Genomic DNA, 12,459 nt, shown 5'->3' with positions numbered 1-12,459 from the left:
AGAAAAATATATATCTCTTTCAGGATAGCATGTGATGAATACAACTTTTAAAAACACATGGAAACACTCTGTATTGTAAGGGTTAACATTTACTTACTATTTTTGGTTTTGAGGCAGGGTCTCCTGTAGACCAGGCTGATCTTACACTGTAGCTGAGGGTGACCTTGAACTCCTGATTCTTCCTCCTCTGTCTCCCAAGAAGGCAGGGAATACAGGGTTCCTGCTGCACTGAGGTTTAACATTTAAAAATGAAATTTCTAATTAGCAGATGACTGAGAGAGCGCCTGGAAAGAAACTAATTTGTCTCAAAAGATGCCATATGTACTTTAAATAAGCTTATGTTTCAACAACAAACAAAAACCAGGGTATTTGAGTTACATTGCTTGTGCAAGCTCTAGAAGATTCCAACTAGGAAAAACTGCAATCTAAAACTAAGCTCCACTGAATGTCTTCCTTGTGTTTTTCCACTTTGTGCATCCTCTGAAACAAGAAAGTCTATCGTCTGATGTGGCTAAGGAAGTCACTCAGTGGGATGAGGCCCTGGGTTCAAATCTATAGCACTTTTCCCAAAGCTAAAATAAATAATGGATATGTATACGTATGCAGTCTTGTGTCTGAATGTTCTAGCTCTAGATCTGAAATCATAAAACATCATGTACATATGAAGCTTACGGCGTAGCATAGTGGTGTCACACTGAACTAATATATATGGTGTAGGACATTGGTATCACACTGTGCTAACATACATGAGACCCTTATTTGGATTCAATACAACATAAGGGAGAAAATACCTACATACATCTAAAAAACATTTTTAATCTGTCTCAATAAAAACTATACTTTCAACAGTAATAAAGACCAGGGACTTTACCACTTTACAGCTATCTTTTGTGGGTTGTTTTGTTTTGTTTTGTTTTTTTATGAGACAAGGTCTCGCTGTGCAACCTTGGCTGGCCTTGAACTCATAGAGATCTACCTGTCTCTGCCTCCCCGAGTGCTGGGACCACACCTGGCTTACAGCTATCTTTTGAATAAATCATGCAAATCACCCAGTAAAGTAAGGGCTGATGTGTTTTTATCTTGACAGAAATGAAAACTCAGGTACAAATTTACATCCAGGTTTATCTTAGAAGCTGGTCTAATTATAGTCAGACTTGTCCGGAGCCAACTGTATCCAAGTTCAGAGCACATCTGTTGCATGCATCTATACAATGTTGGGACTGGAAATTAATCCAATGTTCATTTCATGGTTCAAAATGATTTTCCTAGAAACTTTACACTTGGAAAAATTGAGAGAGAAATGTGTCTCAGGCCTGTAATCCCAGGACCTGGAAGACTAAGGCAGAAGGATTGCAGCAAGTTCAGGGCCAGCCTGGGTTACAACAGCTCCAGTCCGAAGGGAGTTAGGGGAGGGGTTAGGTGTGGGTAGGAGTTGGACAACATTTGAGAGTTCCTTTCTCCTTTCCATCACTATTAGCAGTCTGCTCTGCTTACAAAGCAGTTCAAGAAGCTGGAGCGGTGGCTCAGTGGTTAAGAGCACTTGCTACTCTTCCAGAGGACCTGGGTTCAGTTCCCAGCACCCACAACTGCCTGTGTATTGGGGAGTGTCCCCACTCTACTGCCCAGTGACCATAAATACCATAGGTATTTTAAAGGAGAACTTACTTTGGGAATGGGATGGGATTGTACATTTACGTTCCTAGTTTTCATTAAATACCTACCCCCATCCCATCCCGCCCCACCCCCATCCCACCTCGTCCCATCCCGCCCTACCCCCCTTCCGACCCACCCCCATTCGGCCCCATCCCACCTCATCCCCATCCTGCCCTATCTCCATCCCACCCACCCCCACCCCGCAGGGGAGGGGGAAGTGAGGGGGCGAGGAAGCACATTGACAACTGGAAACTTCCAATACCTTCCACTCCGTTCCAGGTGATCGGCTGCCATCTTCTGGTCTCTGCGAGCGCTGCATGCACTTGGTTCACACATACATGCGAGCACAATACCCATACACATAAAATAAAAATAAATCGTTAAAAAAAGAGAGCTAGTTCAGTTTATGTTAATAAAAGAAGCTTAGACACAATGAAATTAACCACAATGATGATGATTTTGCATTTGTACACAGAAATAAAGTAGGGACTACCCAGCCATCCATCACTTGGGCTGTTCAGACAGCTTCAGCAGCCAGCTCTTCAGGGATGGTTGACCTATCTGAAGTCCTTCCCTGACTTTCTTTACCCTGAATCAAACTGAGTTCTATAGGCACCAGAGAGTGATAATTATTGCTTTAAAAAAAAAAATAGAAAAGGAATCCTGAGTTCCAGAAGCATGGGGACAGAACCTGGAAAGTTTATCCTATAGTCCACCCGGAGGGCCTTGTTCCATTTTGTCTAGCCCCGGCTGACACACTGCTGGATGGAAGCCAGAGTCGTCGGGAGGCCACAGACAACGGTTAAAGCAGAGCAAAACCAACACAATTGTGGTTCCTCTTTATTTATTTATTCCTCAAACGTGGCCGCAAAGAAAACCAAAGAGTGTCCCGTTACTGCCCAGTGAGCATAAATGTTGGAGGTATTCATTTACTTGTTTATTTTTTCCCTTACTTATTTTGGTTTTTCTAGACAGGGTTTCTCTGTGTAAGAGCTCTGGCTGTCCTGGAACTCGCTCTGTAGCCCAGGCTGGCCTCAAACTCACAGAGACCTATCTGCCTCTGCCTCCAGAGTGTGTGTGCCACCATGTCCGCAGGTTCAGAGGTATTTTTAAAGAAAACTTACCTTGGGAATGGAGTGGGACTAGAAGTTTATGTTCATAGATTTCATTAAAAAAAAAGCAGACAGCAGGCATCTTCAGTTGTCTCTTGGTTATTATATGTAAATGTTCTGAGGTCATACAATGGATGAGATCAGTGGTACAGGCACTTCCTGTGGGAGTGAGATAAGCCAAGAGTAACGGTGGGGCTAGGGTTACAAGAGGCAGAAAGGACGTAATAGATGTAAGCAAACAGGAGTCCTGTTTATGAGAGTCCGAGTGGACCTAAGCGAGACGGCCCATTTCTGGTCCTGGTGTGGAGTAGGCTTGGCATGGGAGTGATGCCATCAGGAGGACATCCCACCCACCTTGACCACAGTTGGTGTCATCAGAACAACAGTGTGAGGTCCTTTCCAGGCAGGTGTCAGTTCACGTTGCTGAAACTTTTGGATGACCACCTGGTCCCGGGGTTGGAATGAATGACAGGGCCCTGAGGAGGGAACTGGAGGGGCCCCCAAACCCTAGAACGGGCTGCAATCTGGAGACACTCTAAAAGGATTGACTAGTAGTCTCAACAACTGGTTCTCTTAAACGGGGCAACAGAGGGAGGTCTTCCAAACAGAAGTTCGTGGCGGTGAGTTCCGTCTTGCAAAGGGTACATCTTGTCCTAAGAAGGGAGGGCCAGGGTAAACGGCTGAGCCGATTTTTACCAGCTTTAAAAATTAGAGAGGGTGGACTTAAGAGTTAAGTTCGTGTGTGTGAACTGTCCAAAGCACTGAGGCTAGTAGGGAGGCTCAGTGGAGTTTCCGGGACTTACGGACCATTTTGGTTATGGACGAAGGGAAGAGGGGTTCAATTGTTGTGGTGGTGGTGGTGGTGGTAATGGTGGTGATGGTGGTGGTGGTGATGTGGTGGTGGTGGTGGTGGTAATGGTGGTGATGGTGGTGGTGGTGATGTGGTGGTAGTGGTGGTGGTGGTGGCGGTGGTGGTGATGGTGTGGTGTGGTGGTGGTGGTGGTGGTGATGGTGTGGTGGTGGTGGTGGTGATGGTGTGGTGTGGTGGTGGTGATGATAATGATGGTGTGGTGGTGGTGGTGGTGGTGGTGATGGTGTGGTGGTGGTGGTGGTGGTGGTGGTGGTGATGGTAATGATGGTGTGGTGGTGGTGGTGGTGGTGATGGTGTGGTGGTGGTGGTGGTGGTGGTGATGGTAATGATGGTGTGGTGGTGGTGGTGGTGATGGTAATGATGGTGTGGTGGTGGTGGTGGGTTTGTTGTTGCTTTGTCCTTACAGTCAATAGAGCTCTCTTATAAGCCGCAGCATGAACACAGAGGGAAGCCAAGCACACCTTCTGTTTGTATAAACGTTTACATGTTTGTCCTTTCCCTGTATAGGACTTGAGTGAGAGCAACCAGGTCTGCCTTTTGTGCAGATGATGTGCCTGCCCTGTGGCAAGGCTTGTGCCATAGGGTGACCCACTGGGTAGTCACTGTTCTCCGGCTCTCCTGACCCCATTGATGACTTGTCTGTGTCCATCAATAAACAGATCGGCCTCTGCCTCAGGCAAGGGAGAGTCCTGAGTGAAAAGTTTCCACACCTGGATAAACCTCTCCTCGGATGCAGCAATCCAAATCAGACCGCATTAGAAAAAGTCCTAGTTTAAAGCATTCCCGGTGATTCTCTGGCCCCCCAGAGAGGAGACGGGGAAGAGGGACTGAAAAACTACATGTCTGTTTTCTGGGGTGCAGTTTAACTACCCGGTGGGAGTGACTTTGAGCATCTCTGGGGGAGGAGAGGTGTTTGGCAGGCTTGAGACAGGGCAGGGTTTGGGGAGAGAGAGATGGGGGAGGGGAGTTGAGGTGGAGCTTCCACCGGAACATTCCAGACTCTTTCGGTATATAGGTGCCAGGGGCTGAGTGGAGTTTCCACCGGAACACTGAGGTCTGGGCAGCTGGCCCGAGAGATGTCTGGCAAACCCTCACCGTCATGGAGGGACCTGAGGTTTGTAATCAGGCGCCAGGGTCGCAGGATTGAGGCTCTGTATAGCAACAAAGGTGAGACCAGGCTGATCAAACTCAGACTCTGATACTGAGTGATGTGGACATTTGACATCCACCAGCCATCTGCCTGTTAGGGGGATTTCCACAGCATGGGGAACTCTTAAAGTCGGGTCCTGGCCTGGGCCAGGGTGAGCGCCTCAGCTTCCTTCCTAGTATGGTGGCTGCAGCTATGGTATGTACGCAAACAGGATCGCCAACCGGAGGCCACTGGGTCCAGACTTTTGGACAGATATGCTAGAGGTCTCCACCAAGATCCAGGATCCGGGTCTCACTTCCCGGACAGAAAGTGGAATGGTTTAGTGACACCAGGAGGGCTAGGGCCCAGGTTGGGGTCTGCTTTAGTTTCTAAAATGCTCGTTCCTCTATTTGAGTCCATTTTTTTTTAAGATTTATTTATTTTTTATGCATATAGTGTTCTGCCTGCATCTATGCCTGCACACCAGAAGAGGGCACCAGATCCCATTACAGGTGGTTGTGAGCCACCATGTGGTTGCTGGGAATCAAACTCAGGACCTCTGGAAGAGCAGTCTTAACCTCTGAGCCATCTCTCCAGCCCCTGTTTGAGTCCATTTTAAAGGCTGGTCTCCCACTGTGGCAGAATAAAGGGGCTGAGCTATTTCCGCAAAGCCAGGAATCCAGAGCCTGAGATATCCCAGCGCCCCCAGAAATTCTCATACCTGCTTCTTGGTTTGAGGATGGCTTCCTTTTGGGCAGCGTTGAGAGTTTCCTACCTTGAACGAGCACGTATCCCAGACAGGAGACCTCCATTTGGTGGAGCTGAGCCTTCTTCATGGAGAGACAATATCACAGTGTGGAGAGTAGCTGGAGCAAGTCCTGTCTTTCAAGGGTGGCAGCGGCAGCTGGTGCTAGTAGAAGGCTATCTAGAGCGGAATGGAATCAGGGTGTGACAGCCTGAATCCTCAGGGTGTGACAGCCTGAATCCTCAGTGTAAGTAATTTTGTAAGCCTGTTGGAGAGGTTTTGAATGCTTCGGGCAGTCATGTCCAGGTTAGCTGGCTAGTCTCATTGGTCATTGGCTCAGTCTATATTCAAAGGCAAATATGAGCTGGCTCCCTGGCGCTGGGGAAATGGAGAAGGGAGCATTAAGTTCCAGGACTGTGTAGCCCTGGAGGTCTGGTGGGAAGAGACTGAGCAAAATGTAGGGATTTGGAATACGGACAAGCAGGTTCCAAGTCAATTGGCATGGGGTGAAGATGTTAGCTCCCATCAGCCTCTTGAGATGGGGAGCAATTTTTAGTCTAGTCTTTTGGTTTGTGGGATATTGCCGGAGCCAGATCAGCAAGGTTGTAGCCAAGAGACTTACCTCGGCTGCAGGGTGGTCCACTGCCAAGCCCGGAGGATTTGTCTCAGCCCATACCTTAGGAAACTGTTGTTGTAAGTCCTGGGGCTGGGTCCCAGAGTCTGGATTTGTTTCCGTTGTGGAGTCTGGGAGAGCTAGAAAATATTTCTTTCAGACAGAGACAGTCAAGCTACATTCCGAGGCAGGTGCAAAGGAAATTTTCTTTCTTTTCTTTTTTTAAAGCAGTAAAGGTAACGGGGCTGCCTATTTTTCAACTGAGATCTCTGCTCAGACGGGGAGGGACAGTCTGGGACCACCATGGAGGAGTGAGTCCCCTGCTAACTGTTCTTTGAGGTGTGAGGTTATGGTCCCTAATTGCGCCCGTGGCTCCCTGTCCTGGCATTTTTTATTGGTAACTGCCGACACCTCCTTTGTTTTTAAGGTTCTCTCCTTTGGATGTGAACAGTGCGGGCAGTCGGGAGCTCGAGCTAGCTGTCTGGAAATCAGCCAGCATAGTCTTTCTTTGCCTGCCTGTGTGGCCCCATGAGCCCCCGGCAGCTTGCTGCCTTTTAGTGTCTCGGTGGCTGTAAACTTCTGATACGCTGAGAGGTATTCATCCCTGTAAAGCCCTCTACATTTTGGAGTTCTATCGTTGTCCCGTGCCCCACCCCCTCGCCACTCCCCTCCTGGATGTCCAGAGCTGATTTGACAAAAGTCAAATGTCCTACCATTTTCTGGGGCCAGTGGATCAAAAAGGGTGTAACTTTTTAAAGCTTTTTTGTTGTTGTTGTTTTCTTTTTGTAATCTCTTGAGAAATGCTCCAGGAGACTCTTCTGGGCCCTGAAGAACCTCAGTAGCCATAGACAAATTCATGAGTTTTCAAGCTGCACTCCAAATTCCAGTAATAAGGTCTCTGTGAAATGTGTCCCGGGCCTAGGGTCTCAATCAGGGTGCTTGGGTGGGAAAGCTGCTTAAAGGACAGTAGCTTTTCAGCATCTGTACCAGTGGCTGAGGAAGAAAAACAAAACAAAACAAAACCCAGCTTCCTTGCCTCTGCCCCAAGAAGTTCCCTTTGCACTTAAGTAAACAGAGTTTGAAGGAATTGCGGACAAACATCCCATGTAGGGCAATGGTTGCAAGGCACAGATTCCAAGAGGGCAGTTTAGGGCTTGGGGGTTATGGAGGGGTGGGGGGCCGGATGGGAAGGGGTGGTGGTCTGGAGTCTGCCCCCTCCCACACACAGTGGCGCCTATGACTCGACTCCACTGGCCCACCTTGCCTGGTGAAGTAAGCCAGGACTGGGGTTGACCCCCAACCACAAAGCCCAGAGCCAGAGAGTAGCAGGGGGCGGAAAAAAAAAAAACAAACCAAAAACCAAAACCAAAACAAGCAACGTCGTGCAGAGGGTGCCACCTAGTGGCAGAATCCGGAAAAAAACAGCAGAACTTCAGTCAACAGGACTCAGCTTCCCTTTGCAGGGATCAGACAAAACAGAAACGTCAGCGACAAAATCAAGAAATCAAATAAACAACTCCCTGGGCCAAACTTGTCCATCACACATTTAGTCCTTTACACAGTTGGCCGGCCATTTATTCAAGCAAAACCGAAACCTTGTCTCTCCTGAGGACACAGGATAAAGGGTCCCCCACTACAGGTATCCCAACTTTCTGTGGGGGACTTGGGGAGAGTTTCCTGTCTGAAATTGTCTTCCCAAACCAGAAAGAGGCTTTTAACATCCCTCTTATGCAGAAGAAGACTGTCCAGAAAAAGGGCCCATCCCCCTTAATTAGGGGGCTCCCCAGGGCCTTGAACCACAACTAGAACCCAGAACCAGAACTCATGCTGACTGAGCCAAGAAAAAGTTTGGTATCTTTTTTTCTTCTTTTTTGGGGGGTAGTTTACAAAGATGGGGGGTGGACCTGGAAAGACTGGGAAGTGAATGTGATCCGGGTGCATTATGTGAAATTCCCAAATAATCAATAAAAATATTGTGTTAGGGAAAGAAAAGTGTTGAGTTCCTCATTAATGGCCAGACCACGAAAGTACCCTTGGAAAGTATCTTGAAGCCCAAGCTCTGGGTACAGCATTTTAAGAGACAAAACCATAATTACATCAGTGCTGGGGGTTGGGGGGGTTGGGAGGGGGCTTTAGTAATGGATTTAGAGTGGCCTAGTAATATTCACTTTCTTCACAAGGCCCAGCGGCATCTGTCAGACACTACATATTATGTTTGGACCATGGTCAAGGTCATGGACAGTCCCAGAAGTGTCGCCAAAGTGAATGTGGCTATTGGGGGAGGGGGGATAGGCTGAGAAGTGACCAGGCAGGCACAAAATAACCTTGGGACTGGATAGTGTTACCTTAGTTGTATATATATCCGTATTTTTCCCCCTAAGAGATGTTGCCTCTAAGAAACAGAAGTTGCAGATGTGTCTAGTTCATGAATAGAATCCAAAACAACAAACCTCTCACAATCATATTTCTAAGGAAAGAGAAAGCTTTGGAAAGAGGACCAACAGAACAATTACAACAACACATGTTACTTAAAGGGAAGAGGAATACATGGGCTTCCAGGTCTTGCATTTATTCTTTTGTGTTTTTTCTTTAATTCCCTTTTAAACTAGTTAAATATTTCTCATGGGAGAATTCCACAGCTTAATTTTACTGTTCTTTTTTCAAACTAGAAGGGATTCTCTTCATGTAAGCGAATTCCACCACCTGCATTATCGTATTTTACAGTTATTCTCAGCACTGTGAAAACACCCATGGAAATGGGTTGAGATGTGTATCCGTAGTAATATTCTATTAAAAGATCCCATCAATGCCATCTTATTTTCATAGCGTATTAAAATATACAGCAAATTTAGTAACTAGTAAGAAGTGATAAGGGCTGGAGAGATGGCCCAGCGGTTAAGAGCCCTGGCTGCTCTTCCAGAGGACCTGGGTTCAATTCCCAGCACCCACATGGCAGCTCTCGACAAGTCTGTAACTCCAGTTCCTTGGGATGGGACACCCATGGCAAAACACCAATGCACATAAAATAAAAATAAATAAGTTATTATATATATATATATATAAAGTGATGAGAGCTTTGGAAACATCGTAAGTCAAAAACCAGGAAGAACTGAAATGAAAAAAAGAAGTGTTAAATGATACAATCAAGGTAGGAGTTTGTATTGCAAATGTTAATAAAAAAATACAGTAAAATTAAGGTTTTGTTGGAGTTTGGTAATAAAGTCTTCAACAGATAATTGAAGAAAGTTCTGTTGGAAAAGTCACAGGAGCTGGAGAGATGGTTCAGTCAGTACGTGGTGCAGCTGTGCATGCACGAGGATCGGAGTGTGGATTTCCAGTCCCCATTTGGGATGTGGCTCAGTCAGTACGCTGTGCATGCACGAGGATTGGAGTGTGGATTTCCAGTCCCCATTTGGGATGTGGCAGCACAGATTTGTAACCCCAGTGGGTTGGCAAAGACAGCTAGCTCCCTGGGGCTCTCTGGTACACCCCGACCGCCACACTGGCCATTCAGTGAGAGTTCCTGTTTCAAAAACTAGTTGGGGTGCTGGTGAGAAACCCAGCTGGTAAAGCATTTGTCATGGTAGCATGAAGGCCCAAGTTCGGTCCCCAGAACTCAGTCCACACACTTATCCTCTGACCTCGTCTCACGCCCCACCACTGCAATAATAAACAAAAATAGCATTTCTTTACTTTTTATTTTTTGAGTCAGGGTCTCTCTACAAAGGCCTGGCTGTCCTAGAACTCACTATGTAGACTAGACTGGCCTCAAACTTACAGACATCTTCCTGCCTGTGCCAGCCACCTTAGTGCTTGGACTGAAAGCATGTGCCGCAATGTTCAGAACAAGTTTTTTTAAAAGATGGATAGCAGCTGAGGAAGAAAACTGATTTCAACCTTGACCACCACCTGCAGGAATGCTATTACACACAAGAAATACCATATACACATGCGCATGCACGTGCGCGTGTGGCTGGCACACACACACACACACACACACACACACACACACGCACATGTCATGATACAGAAATCATGCAAGTAACACAGAAAGCTTCTTTTGACCCTTAGGAGATCTTGAGTTGGATCATGATGAAGGGACATCTGTGGTGATATATTGTGTACTCTAATAAAATTTGCCTGAAGATCAGAGAACAGAAGAAGCCACTAGATTAAACACAGAGGCCAGGCAGTGGTGGCGCACACCTTTAATCCTAGCACTCGGGAGGCAGAGATCCGTCTGGATCTCTGTGAGTTCAAAACCACCCTGGACTACATGAGATTGACTCAGTCTAGGAGAGAAAACAGAGTCAGGCAGTGGTGGCACACACCTTTAATCCCAGTACTTGGGAGTCACATGTCTTTAATTCCAGCTCTAAGAAGGATGTGATGGTGGGCAGAGAAAGGTATATAAGGCATGAGGAGACAGGAACTAAAGCCTTTCAGCTAGAGGCTCTTTCAGGCTGAGGAGTTGGTGAGGTAAGAGGTGGCATCTGTGGCTTGCTCGGCTTCTCTGATCTTTAGGCAAATTTTATTAGGGTACACAATATATCAGCACAGACATCCATCCGTGTTCCTGAAATGGGTCACCACCCCTATTTAATCTGGCGCTTTCCCTCTCAATCAGCTTGGGAAAGGCATAGGAAAGAACAGTTAGGGAAATTTTTAAAAATCGTGACTCCTACTTCAGTTAAGGTCCTGGGTGGAATGTGGTCTCCACAGGTTCTCTGAGGTCCTGACACCCCTCTACTATCCAGCAGGGACAAGATTGCTTCCCTTAACTGCTCCCATCTCGAGGTATATCTATCAGCGCTCCAGGGCTGTAGCCCTCTGTAGAGGCCACCCTAACTTGTGTGCTCCCATCCCCAGCCGGGCGGAGGAAGGACACAAGCCCTCTCCCTCTGTGACTGACATCAGCGGATCTAAGCTGTTTTGATTCTGTTTTCATTTTTGGCTTTGCTTGCTTGGGGAACCTGACTGTTTGAAGACTCAGTTGTACCCTTAGAGATTCCTACATGGAAGCCCCGAAACTTCCAGTGTGCCTGGAAATAACAGGGCCTTTAAAGAGGTGATTGAGTTAAAATGAGGTCACTGGGGGGTCCCAAGTGTACCCTGCCTGCCATCTCCACCAGAGGAAATGTAAACAGAGATGTGTTTGCAAAGAGAAAAGGCCAGAAGAGGACACAGGAGCCATCCCCAAGCCCAGGTAGGGCCAGGCCTCGGGAGAAAAATCACACCTCGGACAGCCTGATGTTGGGCTTGAGCTCAGACACTGTGAGAAAATTAATTTGGGTCGTTTGAACCATCCAATCTGTGGCATTTTGTTTAGGTAACCTTTGCAACACTAATACAATGACCAAGTAATCAACTGCTTTTCAGAAGGTTTGGCTAGATTCCTGACATTCAGGTAAACTAAAGGACCCTGATCCCAAAAACATCTACTTAAATCAAGTGTTCATCTGTCAAAGTTTCAAAGCCTATGTCTTGAGGTACAGGTTATCCAGCAGCGCGGTCCTTGTCCCAGGAGAATGTATTCACCCAGCACTTACAGTGTGTCAGAACACTTCCCTATGGAAACACGTTTTTATCTTCACGAAGTCCTTCAGGCTTCCTGAGAGCAGGCGCTGCTTTACTGAGGAGAAAGAAAAGGGGGTGGGATTGAGGGTGGAGCTTAGCAGCAGAGCCTTCGTCTAGTATGTGCACAGCCACACTCCATCCCCAGCTGCAAACAGTAAATTAAAAACACATAAAATGAACCTGAGGGGTTTGGTTTGGTTTGATTTTGAAACAGGGTCTCACTCTGTAGCTCAGGCTCTCCTCGAACTTGTTGCCTAGTCTCTCGATTACTGGGATTAGATGTGTGAGCCACTATGCAAGGCAAGACACATTTTAAAAGTAAAGATGGGCCTGGGAGACGGCTCAGTCGGTAAAGTGCTCGCTATGCAAGCCCGATGACCCGAGTTCAAATCCCCAGCACCCATGTAAGAACCGGACGCGGCAGCACATACCTGTAACCCCAGTAGAGCAGGCACAAAAGGTTCCCAGGGATTTGCTTACTTAGACAGGCTAGCCAAATGGTGAGAGACTAAGAAATTTAATTTTTTTTTTTTTTTGAGTCATTAAGGCATAGACTGTTTGACTTTCTTCCCACAAGGCCATGTAACATCTTAGAGCTCTGATCCGAAGCCTCCACCGCATCTTTGTTTCCAGGCTGCCTCCTTAATTACTAGACCTTAGCGGCTCAGACCATTCACACGCCCTCCAGACACCTGACAGTTCAGCAAGGTAAGGGATGTCCTAGGCCGGCAGCCAAGAGGCGTACATTCACATTCAGAC

Source organism: Peromyscus eremicus, unplaced genomic scaffold, assembly GCF_949786415.1.
Source record: "Peromyscus eremicus unplaced genomic scaffold, PerEre_H2_v1 PerEre#2#unplaced_95, whole genome shotgun sequence".
Classification (NCBI taxonomy): domain Eukaryota; kingdom Metazoa; phylum Chordata; class Mammalia; order Rodentia; family Cricetidae; genus Peromyscus; species Peromyscus eremicus.
Note: the sequence above shows the minus strand (reverse complement) of the source record.